The sequence below is a fragment of the Pinus tabuliformis genome, chromosome 4_2 (assembly GCF_031772625.1).
Source record: "Pinus tabuliformis cultivar Carrire ecotype Pingquan chromosome 4_2, CPIR1, whole genome shotgun sequence".
Classification (NCBI taxonomy): domain Eukaryota; kingdom Viridiplantae; phylum Streptophyta; class Pinopsida; order Pinales; family Pinaceae; genus Pinus; species Pinus tabuliformis.
This window is the reverse complement of record NC_142304.1, coordinates 711,420,092-711,439,785: the sequence shown is the minus strand read 5'-3', so window position 1 is coordinate 711,439,785 and position 19,694 is coordinate 711,420,092. Positions and strand designations below refer to the sequence as shown.

Sequence of the window (19,694 nt, the reverse complement as noted above, 5' to 3'; positions counted from 1 at the left end):
AGAACTAATCATCCCAGCCCACAGGAGAACTAATCATCCTGTTCCACAGTTGCCACGGGAGAACTAATCATCTCGACCCACAGGAGAACTAATCATCTTGTTCCACAGTCGCCACAGGGTATCACAAGGGAAGGTTGAACCTATCATCTTGTACATAGCGCACCACTAGGGGAGGGTGAGTCACCCTGTGGTCGTATGTTGCTCTAGTAAGTACCCCAAGCCCCCCAGAGCTCCCAGAGCCCAATGCATGCAACATGCAGGACCCTTATAAGAAGGTCTCTCAACGACTCCAAGTCGTTCAGGAAAGTCACAAATTTGACCTTTCCCCGGGGCTTTGACAAAATCTCTGCGACCTGTACATCAATCCCAATGCGATGGAGCCTCCTCGCTCATCGACTTACCATATCCCAGATAAGGCAATATCTTATGTCTATTTGTTGGAGCAATCATCGAATACGGGATTCCTCAATAATCGAATCCCACCTCTGGTTGTCACAGAGAATCATAGTGGTATTCATCATGTGTACAAACAACTCACTTAAGAGCTTCTGCGACCATGCAGCTTCACACGAGATCATACTCGTAGCTATGTATTCGGTCTCAGCGGTACTTATAGCAACTGACTTCTGCTTCCTACTCATCCATGATATCGAAGCAAAATCCAAAGAGAACCAACACTGAGAAGTGCTCTAGTGATCCTCCACACTCCCTGCCCAGTCGGCATTCGAATAATCATGCAGTTTCATATTTTCGGCAATGTATCTTAATCCATGAGATATTGTGCCCCGAAGATATCTCAAAAGATTCTTGGCACCAGTCCAGTGAGGCTCAACCAAATATGAGCTCACCATGCTAACTGCAAAACATATATCCGAACGGAAGTTCACCAAGAACATCAACACGAATGAGTTTATGAAACTCAAAGGCATTTCCCAAATCTGGTCCGACATTACTACCATATAACTTCTTAAAGTTAAGATCCTCGAGGTAGTTACACACTTGCAGTTTATCATTCCACATCCAGAATCCAACTCCCTCTTACTTCTGCAAATGAGAGGGTCTACACCTGTCAGAAATAGGTCGTCCTCATAAGGTGCTGGTATGAGAGATCTATCATCCACAACCTTCAAACAATGGTTTGGATCGGCTTCACTCTTAGTGAATCTCAGCTTCATCTGACAGCTATCAATCCTCTCATACTACGCCTGGGGAGTTTTGCTTCAAGCCATAGAGGGCTTTCTTCCACTTGCATACGTGAGATTCCTGATCATTAATCTCAAACCCCTTGGGTTGTTCCAAACCTGTGGACCTGCTACATGAGGGGAATGGTCCCCTTGTAAGATTTTCCTTCGGTACATCTCAGACATGTACTTTCATGCTCTTTTTGAATTCAGGCATCCCTGTCACCATCTAACTCACAGACCTCCGGTGCTATGTGTCAATGGACATGGTCCCCAATGGACTTCCTGCAACTTGATACAACCCTGAACTCAAAAACATCTTTGAAAATTCTATTTTCAAACACGTACCTTTCCATCGATGAGTGCCACCTCGTAACCTTTGACTTCCATTGTTGAAATGGATACCAGGTTCTTCTTGCGATCAAGTACATAAAAGAGATTCTGTAAATGAATCAAGTTACCCTCATTCAATTGAGGGGTAACATTCCCTACATGCTTTCCAGGATAGGTGGCATCGGCTCCAAGTATAATCCCACGATTGTTTCCATCTCTACCAAATTAGAGAGTGCACCCTTCTATCCAATGAAGTGCCTTGAAGCCCTACAATCAATAAGCCAGATTCCCAAAGAATGTGAAGGAGATGGCCAATACAAGATAACACTTCTTTATCTTATCAAAAACAACATTTGATTCTTCATACCAGGGTTCCTTGCTTTCTTTGAAGAGTCGGCCATTTCCTTGACGACCTGCATTACCTGCCATTCCTTTCATCATTGAAGATGTCCCTGGAATGATTGTTATCTTCATCAAGAGATGTGTCTCTGCCATTTGGACACTCCTTCGCATAATGGCCGAACTTATTGCAACCAAGGTGTTGTCGCGTAAATTGACACGACAACCCTCAGACCGGGGGCTGTCACTCTGATCCCCAATCCCTCCGTTTAAGCCTGTCTCCCGTGGCTAAGGGGGGTAGACCCTGTGAGATGATGAGACCAACTGTCGACCAGTTGGTTGGGAGACACGAGACACGATGAGATAAGCACTAAAAGGATTTAATTGATTTGGCAGACCAGTGCCTTAAGAGATTGTTTTTAAAACGATTACTTGTTAGATGATATAGAAACATAAACCGTGAACAGCAATCATTTGTCATCTAAGGATATCAGCTAAATCACAATGCTCTTAAAATGACCAAAACGATATCCAGCCACTGAAAATTTCGAAAAAGATGAATGCTTTAAACCACCACGAGAGTCATGAATCATTAACCAGATATCATATTTCGTATCCCGACTTGAAAATTTAGATCTCAGCATGAAAGATATAACAGGAAAACAACTGAATCTGGCAAAAATAATTTTCCACAAAATTTTTATTTTTCAAAATATTTTAAAATCTAAAAAAAAAAGAATAAAACTTAAAGCTTAAAATCTATTCAAACTAAAATTTAAAACACTAACTATACAGAAATATAAACTTAAGCCTAAATTTTTAAATAAAAGCTTTTTACTATTTTTTATATTTTTTATATTTTTATATTTTAAAACCAAAAATAAAACAAAAGTTAAAATCTAATTAAAATCTAATTAAAGTTAAATCTAAAACATAAAATCAAAATCTATATAAAACCAAAACTATGCAAAATTTTAGATCTAAACTAACCAAAAAATCAAATTAAAATCTAAATAAATAAAAAAAATCTACGTTAGCTCTTAATCTGAAAACGATTGCATCTAAACAAAAATTAAACCCTAACCTAAGCGCTAAACAAAATCGCATAGAAATCTATGAAATGATCATTGTGTATAATACGATATACTATGGCGACTTGAGAAAGTAGGATCGATTTTAGATGTGCAGGTGTGTGGGTGAAAGACGTAACCCTCTTTTTATTTGCCTTACGCTCCGGGTGCATACAAATGGCTATTACAGTCAGACAAACGACGGATTCAACAAACAGACTCGAGACTGGAAAAGCTAATGGCGGCGGAAAAAACAAACGATACGCAGAGATTACCTGGTCACTGCAACCTGCGATGAGCCAATCCACCGATTTAGAAATTGACGAATGCCAAAGTCGTAACCCCTGGCTCAAACGAAAGAATTTAATGCAGGCAAAGGAAACGATGACAAAGTCGATGGCGAGAAAGAAAAATGCGAATCGGATCTCAGATGTTGCCTGTCGGCGGCCAAGAAAAAAAAATGAAAAAATTTCGAATTTGATTGCAGGGTTACCTGGATACGATGGCACGCAGAGATTTAAAAAAAATTACCACACCTGATGATGGATATCCTGCGTCTTTTAAATGTTTTTTGAAGGACCCACGTGAGAATGTAACCCGACAGCACATGCGTTTTCCAGTTTTAGGAAGAAAAAATGCACACACGCAATTTAAATCCCGCTTTTCCTCTATGTATTTGTAGAACACCACTGCGTTTATTGATTGAAGGTATACACAATAGTTTGCAAGTGTTAAATCAGATTGCTTGATCTCTATTCTGAAACAGTGTTTCCTCCGAAGCTTAGTTAAAACCCTTTGACTGGACTATATTCCTTTCAGTGCACGGTTTGTGGGACTTGATCCCTCGACAGCCAGCCCAGCAGATTGGCAGACAATCAACACAGCGCTAGAGAAAACCTCTTCCCGATTTTGTCTCAGTAACCTGCAGGAAAAGAAATCTGGCAGATATACACAAAATTTTGCAGTAAACCCTTCAAAAACAAAACTCACAGCTCTAGAACAGCTAGTTAATGTACAGATTTTGGCCCCTTAACAGCCAGATTCAGCAATAAGCACAGAGATATTTTAAAGAAAAAACTTTAGGTTTTCACTGTTAAGGACTTCAGAAAATCTCTCATGCAAATCAGAAAAATAAACCAAATGATAGACCCAGGATCAAATCCAACTGGGCTCAGCAAAAAATGCTTGCGGGAGTTCGCTGGTTCAGCCGAGAACTTCCCCGAACGCCCACAAAATTCCTTCAAAAAATGTTTTCTGCACAGCTCAAAACAACCGTCAATAAAGAGGGCAAAAATGCTGCTAGATCTCAAACAGTAATGGAGATACCTGCCATTACTTCAGAAACCCTAACAACACTCAAACCCTAGCAAGTGAACAAGATACCTGTGCCCACAATACTCTACAAAAAGCTATTATTAATGGCTGAAAATACAATATGCAGAAAATTAAACAATCTCACAGCATTTCCAGAGAGTAACACCAGCAAGATATGGACCCCAAAGTCTTCTTTTATTAACCAGAAACAGATTTACAAGAGAGCTTCTTCAGTACCAAACTCACAGATCCCATGATCTGAAATGACCCCTAGCACCCTATTTAAAGCAAATGATCCCAACGGCTAGTTCGAGTGATCCATGTCGAAATGATCTCGACCGTCGATGAGGATCAAGACATCTCTTAATCTCATCCGTCGAAATTGTTAACTTATTATTAAAAATAATATTTTGCATGCATTCACTCAAAATATTATTATTTTATTATTTAGGGTTTTTGCTTTATTTTATAATTTTTTATTTATTTCATTTTTTAATTTTTTTAATTTTTATTTATTTTATTATTTTATTTATTTTCTTAAATGGATCATCGAACTAAGCCTTTGGAAACATCACCTAGGACCTAGGACTTAGGACTCATGAGGGGATTTAAAACATTTTCCAACCCTCAAGACACATTACATCATGACTTTTTACAATTTACATCTTAAGGGGGAAAACCCCTTTATCATAGACCCTCATAAATCACCCAGTTTCTGCGACACAACTATAATCTAGCAGATTAACACACTAGGATTCTCCTAAAGTTTTAATAACAAAATGCATCCCGGCTTTGGGGTCAGGCTGAAGGAAAACTCTGCCGATCATAGATCGGTGAGACGAAAAACCTTCCGGGACGTAGATTATCATTAGAAAGTTAGGTCCACCTAGGCAATTCTACATAAACGACTCATATCTGCTAAGATTACTTACAATTCATACATGCAGACTTGGTTTACAATTAAAATGATCAAGCTGCTGATGACTGCAAGATGGCACGGACACGTCAATCAGGTGCTGCCCCTTTTTGCAAAGAAAAGGGGGTGTACTGCATGGGTAGTTGACCGATAGTGGTCAACACAAGGCATTTGCCTTTCCATCCACCCTTAGATCCGGACTTCCCAATGAAGTGATCTTTAGGTAGGCCATCAGAAACTTCTGTTGTGCTATTCTGATAATATTCTCTGCTTCGACTTCACCCTCGATGAATTTGAAGAGGGATGAGGAATCCACTGATCCTTTTGTCCTTTCCAAACTGTCTTCAGTGATTGCTCTTTCACTCTTTCTTGGGCATTGTCTTCACCTCAACTCCAATACCATGTTAATTTTAGGTATGTTCTATGCTTAGAGCAATTTATTTCAATTTTCACAGTTAGCTCAATATCTTTTCCAGATTAGCAATCACATCAACATTAAAGTAAACTGCAGATAGAACATAAACATAAATCGCAGAAGACAAGCCAAGAGAAGAGGACACAAGATGTGGCGTTAGCCAGGGACAAACCCCAATGTGGGGAAACCCTTGATCAATTCTTCTTATATGTTCTTCAATAGTTCAGCAGAGAGAGAGAGAGATAGTACGTTTACAAGGAAAGCCAACACTTTGACTTATCTAGATAAGAGCATAGATCATCTTTAAGAAGATGATACATGAGATCAGTAGAAGACATGCTGCTTCAACTAATTCTCCAAGGTGACTCCTTCACCTATCGTTGTACTGCATTTCGTCATCATGCTGCACCTCACCGTGCTGCACCATGCTGCATGCATCATCACTATGCTGCATCTCATCATGCTTCATTAATCATGATTGTACCCATCACTGTACTGCATTATGTGCCATTGTTGCACCATGTTGCCATACTGACCTATGTGTTGGCTACATCTTGCTTGCTTGTTGACCTTTGCATGCTTGTTGTTGTATGCTAGCTGTCCCTTGCATGCTAGTTGTAACATTGCATGCTTGGTGTATTTGCTGCTAAGTACCATACAACTGTCCCAATGTTAGTTAGTTTTCCCTTGCATGTTGCTTTCCTTCGGAGACAGATGCTCAAGTTGTTCTAGCAGTTTCGACAATTTCAGCTTTTCACGGTAGTTCTGGCAATTCCGGCTATTCCCGGCAGTTCCGGCTTTTCTCGGCAGTTCCGGCAGTTCTCGACAGTTCCAGCTTCTGCCCTCTGCGTCAGCTTTCCCGGCTGTTCCGGCAGTTTCTGGTAGTTCCGACAGTTCCGGCAATTCTAGTTATTCCTAGCAGTTCCGGCAGTTCTGCCTATTCCCGGTAGTTCCGACAGTGCCGACTTTTCCCAGTAGTTCAGGCAGTTCTGGTTTTCCTTGGCAGTTCAAGCAGTTCCCGACAATTCCAGCAGTTCCGGCAGTTCCAGCTTTTCCCGGCAGTTCTGACAGTTCCATCTTGTCCCAGCAGTTCTGACAGTTCAGGGTTTTCCCGGCAGTTCCAGCAGTTCCTAGCAGTTCTGGCTTTTCCCGGCAGTTCCAGCAGTTCTCGGCAGTTCTGGCTTTCCCGACAGTTCCAACAGTTTCGGCTTTTCCCGGCAGTTCCCGATAGTTCTGGCAATTTCGGCTATTCTCGACAGTTCCAACTTCTGCCCTCTGGATTAAGGCAACGTTATCCCTTAGGATCTCTCCTCCTACTAAAACCCAAAGACAAGTAGAGAGGAAGAGGTCCCAAGTGTGTTGAAATGACTTGAAGGCTACCTCTATTTATACTAAAACATTGAGCACAAGTGAGGTTTAATTGGTTGCTGGCCGACCTTGATGAATTGTTCCATAACAAAAATAAATTCATATCTCCATGAATACTTATCGGAATCGAATGATATTTAAATTAATCCTACACCTCTCGTTGAGAGGAATGATAGATTAAAGAAGTATCGAAATGTTGTTTAGGATAATATGGAATATTTTGATGCATTAGACCTTCAAGCAATTCCTATGAAAGGAAATAAACAAGTTGATGAGTTCGTTGTTGCTACATCTACATTACAACTTGGAGAGAACTTGGTGGATGATAAAATTAAGATGGAGATTATCTTTAGGCCATCAGTGCTTGATAATCTAGAGCACTGGCAAATCTTTAATGATGAAAGCCAGGTGGTTCGTTTTTTAAATAACATGGAGGAATTTTCTGAATTTAAGGTTGGCTACAAAGAGGAAGGATGTGATTATGAGGAGTGCAATGTGATGACAAATCCCACTCCTAGGGAACGTGTAGCCTTGGAGCAAGTGTTTGATAGACATGATGAATCAAAGAGAAAAGATTATAAGAAAATTGACCCAGGGGAATTTATTAAGTGAATATTGGTACCCCTCATGACCCAAAGATTATTAAAATAGGCAATGGTACCAATGAGCAAGAAAGGACGAATTTGATAAATTTACTTCATGAATATAGAGATATTTTGGATTTTTCATATGATGAGTTGAAAATTTATAGGGAAGATGTTATGGAACATACTATCCCTCTTAAGGATGAAAATGCCAAACCCTTTAGGCAGAAACTTAGGCAAATCAATCCTAAGTTAGACCCCTTGGTGCAAAAGGAATTGCAAAAGATGCTTCAGGCCGGTATTATTGCTCACACTAGGCATTCCACATGGTGTTCAAACTTGGTTATTGTGAGGAAGAAGAATGGATCAATCAGACTATGTGTAGGCTTTTGAAATCTTAATGTAGCCTATAAAAAAGATAATTACCCTTTACCTAATATGGAAACATTATTGCAAAGGGTAACAGAATCTGGAATGATGTCTTTGTTAGATGGATTTTCAAGATACAACCAAGTCTTGGTGAAGAAGGAGGATAGACATAAGACAACATTCACCACACCATGGAGTACTTTTGAAAATTTGAGGATGCCTTTTGGATTAACGAATGTTGGAGCAACTTTTCAAAGGGCTATGGATTATGCCTTTAAGGATCTAATTGGGAAATTTATTGAGATCTATCAAGATGATTTAACTGTTTTTTCTAAAAATGGAATTTCCCATATAGGCCAGCCACCTAAGGCAAATTTTTGATAGGTGTAGAGAGTATGGAATATCCTTAAATACTGCTAAATCTATTTTTGCAGTGACTAAAGGGAAGTTGCTTTGATCACATCATTTCAAATGATGGGATCAAGATTGACCCTGAAAGAGTTGAGGCTATTCAAAAGATTCCTTTGCTTCATGATATTAAAACCCTTCAATCCTTCTTAGGAAAGATTAATTTTCTTAGAAGGTTCATTCCACATTATGCTAGGATTGCCAAACCCATCCAAACACTCTTAAGGAAAGATGTTAAGTTTGTTTGGAGAAATGAGGGTAGAAAAGGTTTTCAAAAAATAAAGGATTCTATTGTCAAAGCACCTATTCTAGTAAGCCCTGATTATTCAAAGGAGTTTTTGATTTTCTCTTTTGCATCCGAAGATACTATTGCTGGGGTGTTGCTTCAAAAGAATAATGAAGGGCATGAGCAGCCTATTGCTTTTATGAGTAGGTCCCTTCAAGGGTCTGAGTTGAAGTATAGCACCATGGAGAAGCAAGCTTATGCTTTAGTCAAGTCTCTTAAACAGTTCAGAGTTTATGTGGGGTATTCTAGGATAATTGCATTTGTTCCCCACTCTGTTGTAAAGGATATTTTAGTCCAAGTTGATTGCTTAGGAACTCGAGCTAGGTGGGTCTCGAAGATTCAAGAGTATGATTTGGATATTAGACCTACCAAGCTTGTGAAAGGCCAGGGATTGGCCAAAATCTTGACTGAAGGAAATGAGAAAGCGATAGGAATGATTTGTCAAAATGATTTGGAATTAACTTCATCAGAACTTCAAAGATTGGGTCAACTTGAATGGTATAAAGACATTATTTATTATTTGCAAAATTTGTCATGTCCTAACCATTTAGTTGGCCATAAGAGAAGAGCATTAAGGCTTAGAGAAACTAAATATTGCATTATGAAGGATGGTCTAGGTTGGAGAAATCTGAAGGGGGTAATACTTAGGTGTGTTGATGAAGTTGAAACCAAAAAACTTCTATCTGAGTTTCATTCAGGATTTTGCGGAGGGAATTATGCTGCTATGCCTACTACATTATGAAGGATGGTCTAGGTTGGAGAAATCTGAAGGGGGTAATATTTAGGTGTGTTGATGAAGTTGAAGCCAAAAAGCTTCTATCTGAGTTTCATTCAGGATTTTGCGGAGGGCATTATGCTGCTATGCCTACTACCCATAAAATCTTGAGAGCTGGTTATTTTTGGTCTTTTATTTTTGTTGATGTGCACAAGTATGTTAGAGGTTGCCAAGCTTGTCAACTATTCACTGGGAAGAAGAAATTAGCTTCTTTGCCTCTTCAGCCTGTGGTTGTGGAGGCTCCCTTTCAACATTGGGGGCTAGATTTTATAGGGAAATTTAATGAAAATTCGAGTAATAGCTACTCATGGATTATAACTGCCACTGATTATTTTACTAAATGGGTAGAGGTCATACCTACAAAACACGCCACCGACAAAGTAGTGATAAATTTTCTTGAAGATAAGATTATCACTCATTTTGGTATCCCTGCCAAGATTACCACCGACAATGCCAAGGCTTTTAGCTCTGCTAAATTCTCATCGTTTTTCTTTAAGTATGGCATTGTTTTATCCCATTCATCAAACTACTATCCTCAGGGTAATGGCTTAGCAGAGTCTAGTAATAAGAATTTGATAACAATAATCAAGAAGATAGTAGGGGATAACAAACGGGTATGGGATAGTAAAATTAAGTATGCTTTGTGGGCTGATAGGATAACAAAGAAGAGTTCTACTAGGAAGAGTCCCTTTGAGTTAGTTTATGGCTTGGATGTTACCCTTCCTATGCATTTGAGGCTACCAGCTTACCAATTGCTACAAAGTTTTACATCTAATAAAGATGTTGTGGAATGTAGTATTGACCAAATTGTAAAATTGGATGAAACTAGAAGAAGAGCCTTTGAGCATTGTTGTAAAAATCAATCTAAGGTAAAAAGAAATTTTAACAAATCATCTAGGAATAGAATGTTTTCTAACAATGATATGGTTTTGCTATGGGATCGCAAGAATGAAAAGTTAGGTAATCATGGTAAGTTTGACAGCTTGTGGCTTGGACCATACATTATCAGGGAAGCAGCTGGACAAAGTTCCTACCATTTGAGCACTTTGGATGGCGAACCACTTGAGTTACCTGTGAACAGCCAAATGCTCAAATTGTTCTACAAAGAAAATATTTGATGCCATGGGGCATTTTTTTTATCATATTTAAAACCTTATCCCTTGTCATTTTTGTTTAATTAGTTTTATTTCAAGAATAAATTGCCATTTATGCTCTTGGAATAAATTTCCATTTCTTCATTTCTGTACTTGATTTCGTTTGATGATATGTTGAATGGATACTGTTGATATATGTCTTTTGTCAATGGATGCAAATTCCAAGTTCTTACACACTATCACATTGTATCTAGCATGCATCCCCATATGGAACCAAATGTTGACCACTGGAGTGGCACCTGATCATTATATGAAGACTCCATGCCCAAGGATGACCCAGAGGACACTTGTACCATCAGATATCATCAATCAACAAAGTTTTTTAACTCTACTTTTATCTTCTCATAGTCTATTTTGTACCCATATTCCACACCCTTCGGGGAATTGCAATAAGTGATACTAGTACTGATGAGTTTTTGAGTCTGTAATAGGCCTAGGATGTTGGGACTCGATCAGCAAATGAGTACACCTTGGAGTGTTTTTTTTATCTGGTTAATTATCCCTTCTTTTTCAGAGGCGGATAATTTTCTGAGTTTTTTCACTCACGTTTTACCCCAAAGTCAGGGTGATGGTTTGAAGGTTGAGCCCCTAACACATCTTAGTGTCTAGAATCGATGTATATTACCATACTAAATCACACAAAAAAAATTGTGGAATTTGACTAGGTCTAAGTAGAATTTTTTAATAATTAAAAATTTCCCGCAAAATGAGAATTTTTAATTATTTTCTGTGTAATGATGTAAATAAGTGGCCTTGGGAGATGTCTGGGGTGTGTGACCACTCGAAATTCATCCTCAGAGGCTCGGAATTGCCCTAGGACCCACTTTGGAGATCAAAAAACAACTTATAGTCCCTCAAAAGCTGATTTTCCTAATGACTGGCAAAAATGAGGAAAAAAAATGAATAATTGAAAAAATTTAGAATTTTTCCAAAGTCAAACTAAGTCAAATTTTGACATGGAAATATAAGGGAATATCAAAGGTGATGTAGCAGCCATGTCGGGCCCACCACATGGAGGAAAGTCAAAGTCAAAGTTCCAAATGCAAGTCAAAGGGAGTCAAAAAGGTCAATGTTGAAATATTACATATGGCTAAAGTTTAAATATTTTGATTTATTTCAACATGGTGGTGCACATTAAAGTTAGTGGGGGACAAGCAATGACATGGCAGCCACATTGGAAAATCATTAAGGCCAAGTCAGCAGTCAACACAACTAACCACGTGACTCAAATTGGAACAAAATAGTCCCCATCCCTCTCACTGCATACTTAGCATCGTTGCCAAGCTCCACATGAATATCTAAATCATTCTCTGTCAAACTGCTAAACAGCTCCCATGATACTATCATGTGACTAAATGCACCACTGTCCAGGTACCATGCACTTCTTGTGATTATGTAGGTAGAAAGTCAAGAGACTAGTGAGAAGTCCTTTTCAAACCTTGCAGCAAATTCATGTAGCTGAGTTTTCGTTGATGCTAATACCTGTTGCGATTTTCCCTTACCCTTCTTTTTCTCTAGAGACTCGGATGTATAATGCCTGTTCTTTTCTGCAATAATAGAAAAGGATGTGATTGATGTTGCAGATGAAAAAGTCAATCATATCTATCTTCTTACCATATCTATCTTCTTAATGCAAGGCTGCTAAAGATTTATATGCCACCTGATTTACCATATCTGATTTATTTTCTGTTAAATGTTGAGATGATAGTGTCCAGGTCTGGTGTTGTAGTTGAAAAGAGCTAAACAACGATTCGGAGGAGGCGGCAATGAACAGCTAGGGTTTACAATCGTTAGAAAGCGTTGAACTCCATGGAAGGGCGCAAAGGAGGGAGCTCCACTCCCTCCTACAAGCAGGTTGTAGCCAGCCGAGGTAAGAAGCCAATAGAAGAGGTCAGAGGTATTGCTGAAGTAGGGAAAGAAAGCATGGAAGAAGAGCAAGAGGGAATTACATCAAAGGAGAATAATAGCACAAAAGAAAAGGAGGAAGACGACAAGGAACAGGGGGCAAAAACCAAGGCACAGAAGGGTCCATGTAAACCCAAAACTGAAGTCAGACCCAGAGTAGTTCTGAATGATCTTGCTCTGCAGGCACACAGGGACCACATGTGGACATATGCTATCATTTGTAAATTCATGGGAGTATGGCCCACTGAAAAAGCATTACAGACATGGATTAAATATCATTGGAAACCAAAAGGAAGCATTGACCTACATCTTGGGTCAAAGGGATTCTTCACTGTGGTCTTCACAAATATTGAGGATAAAGACAGAGTGTTTGAAGGGGGGCCCTACTTCTTCGCAGCTGCTGGCCTCTATATGAGGCCGTGGATGATGAACTTTGTCCCGGAGCGGGAGACATTCACTTCGGTTCCGGTATGGGTAAGGCTTTACTCCCTTCCTCTTGATTATTGGCAAACAGAGTCGTTAACAGCCATAGGAAATAAATTAGGACATTTTGTCAAAGCCTCTGAAGCCACCAGAAGGGGAAAATACACTTCCTTTGCACGAATTTGTGTGGAAATGGATCTATCCGGAGCCCTACCGGATGAGGTTATCTTGGAAGTTTTTGATGAAGAATGGGTTCAAACAGTTGATTATGAACATATTCCATTTAGATGTCACAGATGCCATGAGCATGGACACCTTTTCAGGGATTGCCCTCTCAGTAAAATAGAGAATAAGAGCAAAGCTACCACTATGAAAGATACTAAAAGCTTTCATAAAGTGAGCCATAGAGGAAAAGGGGGCAAAAAGAGGACTTAAGCAACATCAAGCAGAAGGGCCTCAGGCTAGTCTGAACAGGTACCAAGTGCTCGAGGAAGAAGAAGAGAAAAAAAAGCAGATCAGGGAATGGAGGGAAGTCCAGAGGAGAAGGAGAAAGAGGAAGACAAGGAGCAAACAAAGGATAATAATAAACAGAAAGAGGCTATGATGAGCGATGTAGAACTAGATATGGACCAAGAAATGACCCAGAGCGAGATGGACATGGAGGATCATGAACTACAGGAGATTCTTGAGAGAGAAAACCTAGATTTGGAAGGGTTCTTGAAACAGGGAACCATGGGAGGGGTAGACTCGTTACCTCAAGAAGAGTTCACTAGAGTACAACAGCTATACTTATGGAAAACCCAGACCACAGGGATGGACAAGCAAAGTAACACTGCAAGACAGGGTAGCGAAGGGGTGAAAACTATGAAAAACACACCAGGATTAGCACCTAGATGCCCAGGAAAGAAGAGAGGCAAAAAAAAGCAAAATGAGCTATTGATGGAATGTGGAAAGCTAATGATAGATTCAGGTAAGATGAAAGACCTAACTAGTTACTCCTTCACAAATCTTTAATGATGAAGTTCACTTCTTGGAATATCAGGGGTCTAGGTAGTAAAAGGAAACAAAGATTAATTAGTAACAGAATGAAACAAGAAGCTCCGGATATGATTTTTATCCAGGAAACTAAATGTTCCATTCAGAAAATTAAAGAAATATATAGCAAATGGCTCAATCGTTTTGAGTTTTTAGAAGTCAAGGCAGAAAATATAGCAGGAGGCATTCTTACTCTTTGGAACCCCCAAAAGATTGGTATAATAGATGCTGAGGCTTCTAGAAATTATTTATCAGTGGTTATTCAACCTGTGGGGGATAGGGAGATCTATCTGGTCACGAATGTTTATGGCCCTCAGAGAATGGATGACAAACTTAGGTTTATAGATTCTCTTGTGGATCTCAGAGCGAGATATGTAGATATACCATGGATTTTGGGTGGCGATTTCAACATGATCAAATCACTATCGAAGAAAAAAGGGGGCACCAGAACTCTAAACAAAGACTCCTTAGCCTTTCAAACTTTTATGGATTCTATGAAGCTAGTTGACATTGTTTCGAGTAATGGTCTCTTTACTTGGAACAATAAAAGAGGAGGAGAGTCTCTAGTTGCATCAAAGTTAGACAGATTCATCATCTCAGAGGACCTTATGCTCAATAATAAGGAAATGGCAGTGAGCATTCTCCCCTTTGGAGGATCAGATCATTGGCCGGTCCAACTGGAGGTCAAAGGCATAGGTACCCCCAGGAATAGACCTTTCAGATTTGAAAATATCTGGCTCACCCATCCAGATTTCATCAACAACATTTCAGGTTGGTGGTCTAAAGATTTACACATTCAGGGTACAAGTATGTTCCTTCTTCACAAAAGATTAAAACATATCAAGTGCAGGCTAAAATATTGGAACAAGAATGAATTTGGTAATATTTTTGAAGGGAAAAAAGCTGTTGAAAACAAATTGCAGGAACTAAACCAAACCCTTATCATGGTTGGCTTTGACAAAGTCAGAAATGAGAAAGCTACCAAACTCCAGCAAGAATGGGAGAACTTTTGTAAACAAGAAGAAATATTTTGGAGACAAAAATCTAGAGTGCAATGGCTAAAAGAAGGAGAGCAAAACACCAGATTCTTCCACAGATCAACCTTGGCAAACAAAGCCCATAATAGAATCTCTTCGATCAAGGATGAGGGAGGGCAACTTCTCAGTTCCCACGAAGACATAGAAGCCGTGTTAGTCCAACACTTTCGTGGGATAGCAAAGGAAACCATTTCGGACAGAGAGCATTTCATCAAGGACTTAACAAGACATATACCAAGACTAGTGTCCAGAGAGGATAACTTCAACCTCAATAGGCCAGTGACTGAAGAGGAGATCAGTGAGGTCCTCAAGGAAATGCAGAATGGTAAAGCGCCAGGCCCTGATGGTTTCAATGTAGATTTCTTTAAAGCTTGCTAGAATATTGTTAAACAGGACATTCTGAATGTAGTAGAAGATTCCAGGAGGAATAGAACTATTCTAAAGGCACTCAACACCTCTTTCATCTCTCTGATCCCTAAATAGGATAATGCCCTAACTCCAGATAAGTTTAGACCCATAGCATTGTGCAATGTGGTTTACAAGATAATATCCAAGGTTGTAGCCAACAGACTCAAACCTCTTTTGCCCACTCTTGTGTCTGGGGAACAATCTGGTTATGTGGAAGGTAGGCAAATTCTCAATAATATCATTCAAGCACAGGAGGTGGTGCACTCACTGACTAGCAACAGGAAGGCTGGAATGATCATGCAACTAGACCTAGCCAAAGCTTATGACAAGTTGAATTGGACCTATATTAGGAGGGTTCTTATTGCTTTTGGGTTTAATCATAACTGGGTCAAATGGGTCATGGCCCTCGTAACTTCCCCCTATTTTTCTATTTTGGTAAATGGTTCTCCCTCCGAAACTTTTATACCTTCTAGAGGCCTCAGGCAGGGTGATCCACTCTCTCCCTTTCTCTTCATTCTCATGATGGAAGGACTGGGTCGGTCCATCAAGCAGGCAAAGGAAGATGGCAAAATCAAGGGTCTCCAACTTTCTGAGAATGGACAGTCCTTGACTCATCAACAATTTGTGGATGATACCATGCTGCAAGGAATCCCTATGGTCAAAGAGGCTCTAGCATACAAACAACTTCTAAGTGACTTTGCCATGGCTTCAGGTATGGAGGTTAATCTTTCCAAATCCAAGATTTTTTTCTTTAATACCAATATTGCTATTCAAAGGAATATCTCCAGAATTCTGGGCTTTCAAAGGGATTTCCTTCCTTCAAAATATTTGGGTGTTCCTCTAACTGCTAAACCTCTGCATAAGAGCATATGGGAGCCGGTGATTAACAAGATGCAGGATAAAATTAGGAATTGGACCATCAGATCTTTAAACCTGGCTGGTAGATTGGTGCTTACAAAGGTTGTTCTTCAATCTATCCCAGTTTTCATGCTTTCAGCTCTCCCTGCACCAAAAGGAGTCTTACAACAATTCAGAACCATTCAAAGAGACTTCCTCTGGGGCAAGGGGGAGAATAGAAAGAAATGGGCCTTGGTAGCCTGGGAAAAGATTTGCAAACCTAAAAATCATGGAGGTCTTGGTTTGGATGATCCAGAGGTTCTAAGCAGGGCTTTAGGGGCTAAACTTTGGTGGCGTTGGGTTAAAGAACCAAAGGCTTAGTGGGCTAGTATTTGGAAAGAAAAATATGCTAGTACTTGGCAAATTAACGATCATATAAGGATGTCTGGAAGTATAAAGGGCTCATATATCTGGAATAAGGCCTGGGAGAATAGAGGCTTAGTACAAAAGAACAGCTTCTGGGAAATCAAAGAGGGAGATCTGGCACTATTTTGGGAAGACAAATGGCAACAAGAACCGATACTGTTAAAAGAGGATTTTAAGGACCTCAAGATAGAGACAAACATCATAGGGTTATCTAAGGTTAAAGATTTTTGGGATCAAACCAATAATGCAGGAAAATGGAGAAACTAGAGGAATATTGTTTACAAGGAAGACAACCCCTTGAAAGCTAAAGGAGAGGCTCTTATGAAAATGTTGGAACAAAGGAAGATTCTAGTAATAGGGGGGCATGATCAGTTAAGATGGGGCAACAACAATGAGGGCACCTTTAATCTTAAGGAGGAAAAACGCATACTCCTTGAGCTGGATTCTCTTGCTCCAGATAGAATTTGGCAGAATCTATGGAGGCATCAAGGTTGGATGAAGATTAAACTCTTCATGTGGCTGGTTTACCATAAGAAAATTCTGACTTGGGACAACATTCGGAAAAGGGGGGTTCTGGGGCCTTCCAGATGCCAGCTCTGTGAGGCCCAAGAGGAAACTATGGAACACCTCCTCAACAATTGCATCTTCACCTCTAGATTGTGGGACTCTTTTGCCACCATCTTCCAAAAGACCGACAGGGATAGAGGGAGTATTATCAATACCCTAAACAAATGGAGGCAAAATTTTTCTGATTCTGAAATTCTTTGCTCAGCTTGGGCTCTCACACCTAGCTTCATTATTTGGAATGTCTGGAAAGAAAGGAACAATAGGATCTTTAAAAATGAAAAGGGACCCTTCCAATGTCTTTTTGAGCAGACCTTAAGACAACTTAGGGAGATGGTTAGTACGACTGTGAGAAATCCACCTTCAGATGCTGAAATGAGAATTCTCAGATAGTTGGGCATGCAAGGGCTTATTCCTCAGGGCCTGGACAGAAAGGTTAGGATAATGGAAACTGAGCAGGACTATTGGCATCCTCCCCCTCAGGGTTTTCTGAAATATAACATTGATGGGGCCTCTAAAGGCAACCCAGGTATTGTTGGCTTTGGAGGGGTGTTAAGGGATGAATTGGGAAATATCCTTTCCATCTTCCATTGCCATTTAGGCAGAGCCACTAACAACATGGCAGAACTAATGGCTATGGAGCAATGCTTAGAACTCCTAGTGAAGGAAAATCGGCAAAATGTGATTATCGAAGCTGACTCTGAGCTAATCATTAACTTGGTCAAAAGAATCAGTTGGGGCACGGGGCCGGAGAAGGTTTCAAAACATTGGAGGTTGATCCAGGTCTTTCAACGGATCCAGCTCCACCTCATGAGCCTACACACGGTAAGTTTTAACCATGTACAAAGGAAGGCTAACAAACTGGCAGATTTATTGGCTAACCAAGGAGTGAATTGTACCATTAGCAGAGTCATGATGGGTTGGCAAGGGTTGTCTCAGAACAAACTCAAGGAACAGTGTGGTTGCCAAGCAGATGAAGATATGATGGTGTATCGTAACAGAGCCATGGAGGTTGTGTCCAGATAATTTGGTTTCGACATGAGTTGCTACTTTTTCCTCATTCTGACCCTTCTTCGGTTGCTCGGCGATTTCTGCTGCCCGAGTAGTTGGCCGGAGGGATGGGACTGTACTTTACATGGGTTCATCAACTGGTGCAGAGGGGATGGAGTGAGAAGCCGGAATCCGGGCTTTCGTGGCAGTCGGAATACCCTAGATTCTCTTCACGGGGACGTAATTCCACCCGCAAAGTGGTTTTCTGGTCATCGGGCGCCTTTCAAGCAAAAAGTGGTTTTTAAGATTTGGGAGAGATTCCACTCAAGTCGCTACACGTGGCCGAGGGGTGGGTACGAATACCGCCCTCATTGCACGCTAACCAGCGGTGCTTTAGGCCCGTGCGATATGATCCTAGGCCGTCGGATCAAGCACGGAGGATCGATGGCTAGGAATCATCGAGCATGTCAGTGGGTCCATGTGGTTAAGCGGCGGGCTTTTTGGCATTGCGATATCTTCCTCTGCCGTTGGATCAAGCTTGGGAGATCTACGGTCAGGAACCTTCGAGCATGTCAGTGGGTCCATACGGTTAATCGACGGGCTCCTTGGCACTGCGATATCTTCCTCTACCGTTGAATCGGGCATGGTGTTTTGACGGTGGAGATTAAAGGCTTCAATGCTGATTTCCGTTTTGAAGATATTAGGTATTTCATTGGTATGAGTGTTAGTCCCCCATTCGGATTGTGGTGAGTCAAATGGCTGGCCTTGGTACGGTCTGGCAGTTGAGGGTTTTGCTGTTTTGTTGGTAGGGATCAGGGTTTACACCCTTAACTCGATGCCCTTGGTTGTTAGGTGGTAGTTTTTACCCAGTCCATGGATCCACTTGGATGGTTGTAATCTATGTAAATTATTTTCTGATTTATTGATAAAGAAGGTACGACTCTTGCTTTAGTAAAAAAAAAAAAAAAGTGTCCAGGTCTGACTTCTTCATATATATCTGTTACTTATTTTCTATTCAGCTCATTGCAGATTTAGCATGTTGATTTAGTTTTCCAGATCTATCATCTGTTTACTGCTGGAATGATCTAACCTCGTGATATGCAGAATCTACACTCTTGAATCTTACTACAGCATTTTGGTATATGCCGATATGATGTTCTGATAAGAGATTTAGAAATTTTCAGATTTAGCTGTAGTGTTTTATTTCTGCGAATGCAGATCCATTGTCATGATATGAAATATTTAAAAGGGTTTTCACAATATTCTACATGTACGCCTATTCCAATGGAAACCCAAATAATAAACACTAATCATGGACTGTGTGAACATGTAGCGTTGTTAATTCAAAAGATGAATGGAAAGAAAATGGTTGTGGTGAGATTTATGTTTGAAACAAAAATAAATGGCATGGGTATCTGTGGATATTTTCAGGGAAGCACAATTGTTGTGATCCCCTAGACACTTCTTTCAAATACTTAGTTGTGGGGATCCCCATATATAGTTTTCCCACATATTTATACAGTCCAGCATTAAAAGTCAATCCATGTCAAGATGAAG

General features: G+C 40.1%; 1 protein-coding gene across 1 annotated transcript in view; it reads right to left on the bottom strand.

Annotated features, from left to right (window-relative positions):
- COX15 (cytochrome c oxidase 15) overlaps positions 1–19,694 on the bottom strand; it is a 209,034-nt gene that overhangs the window by 58,866 nt on the left and 130,474 nt on the right. The gene's annotated exons all lie outside the window — the stretch shown is intronic.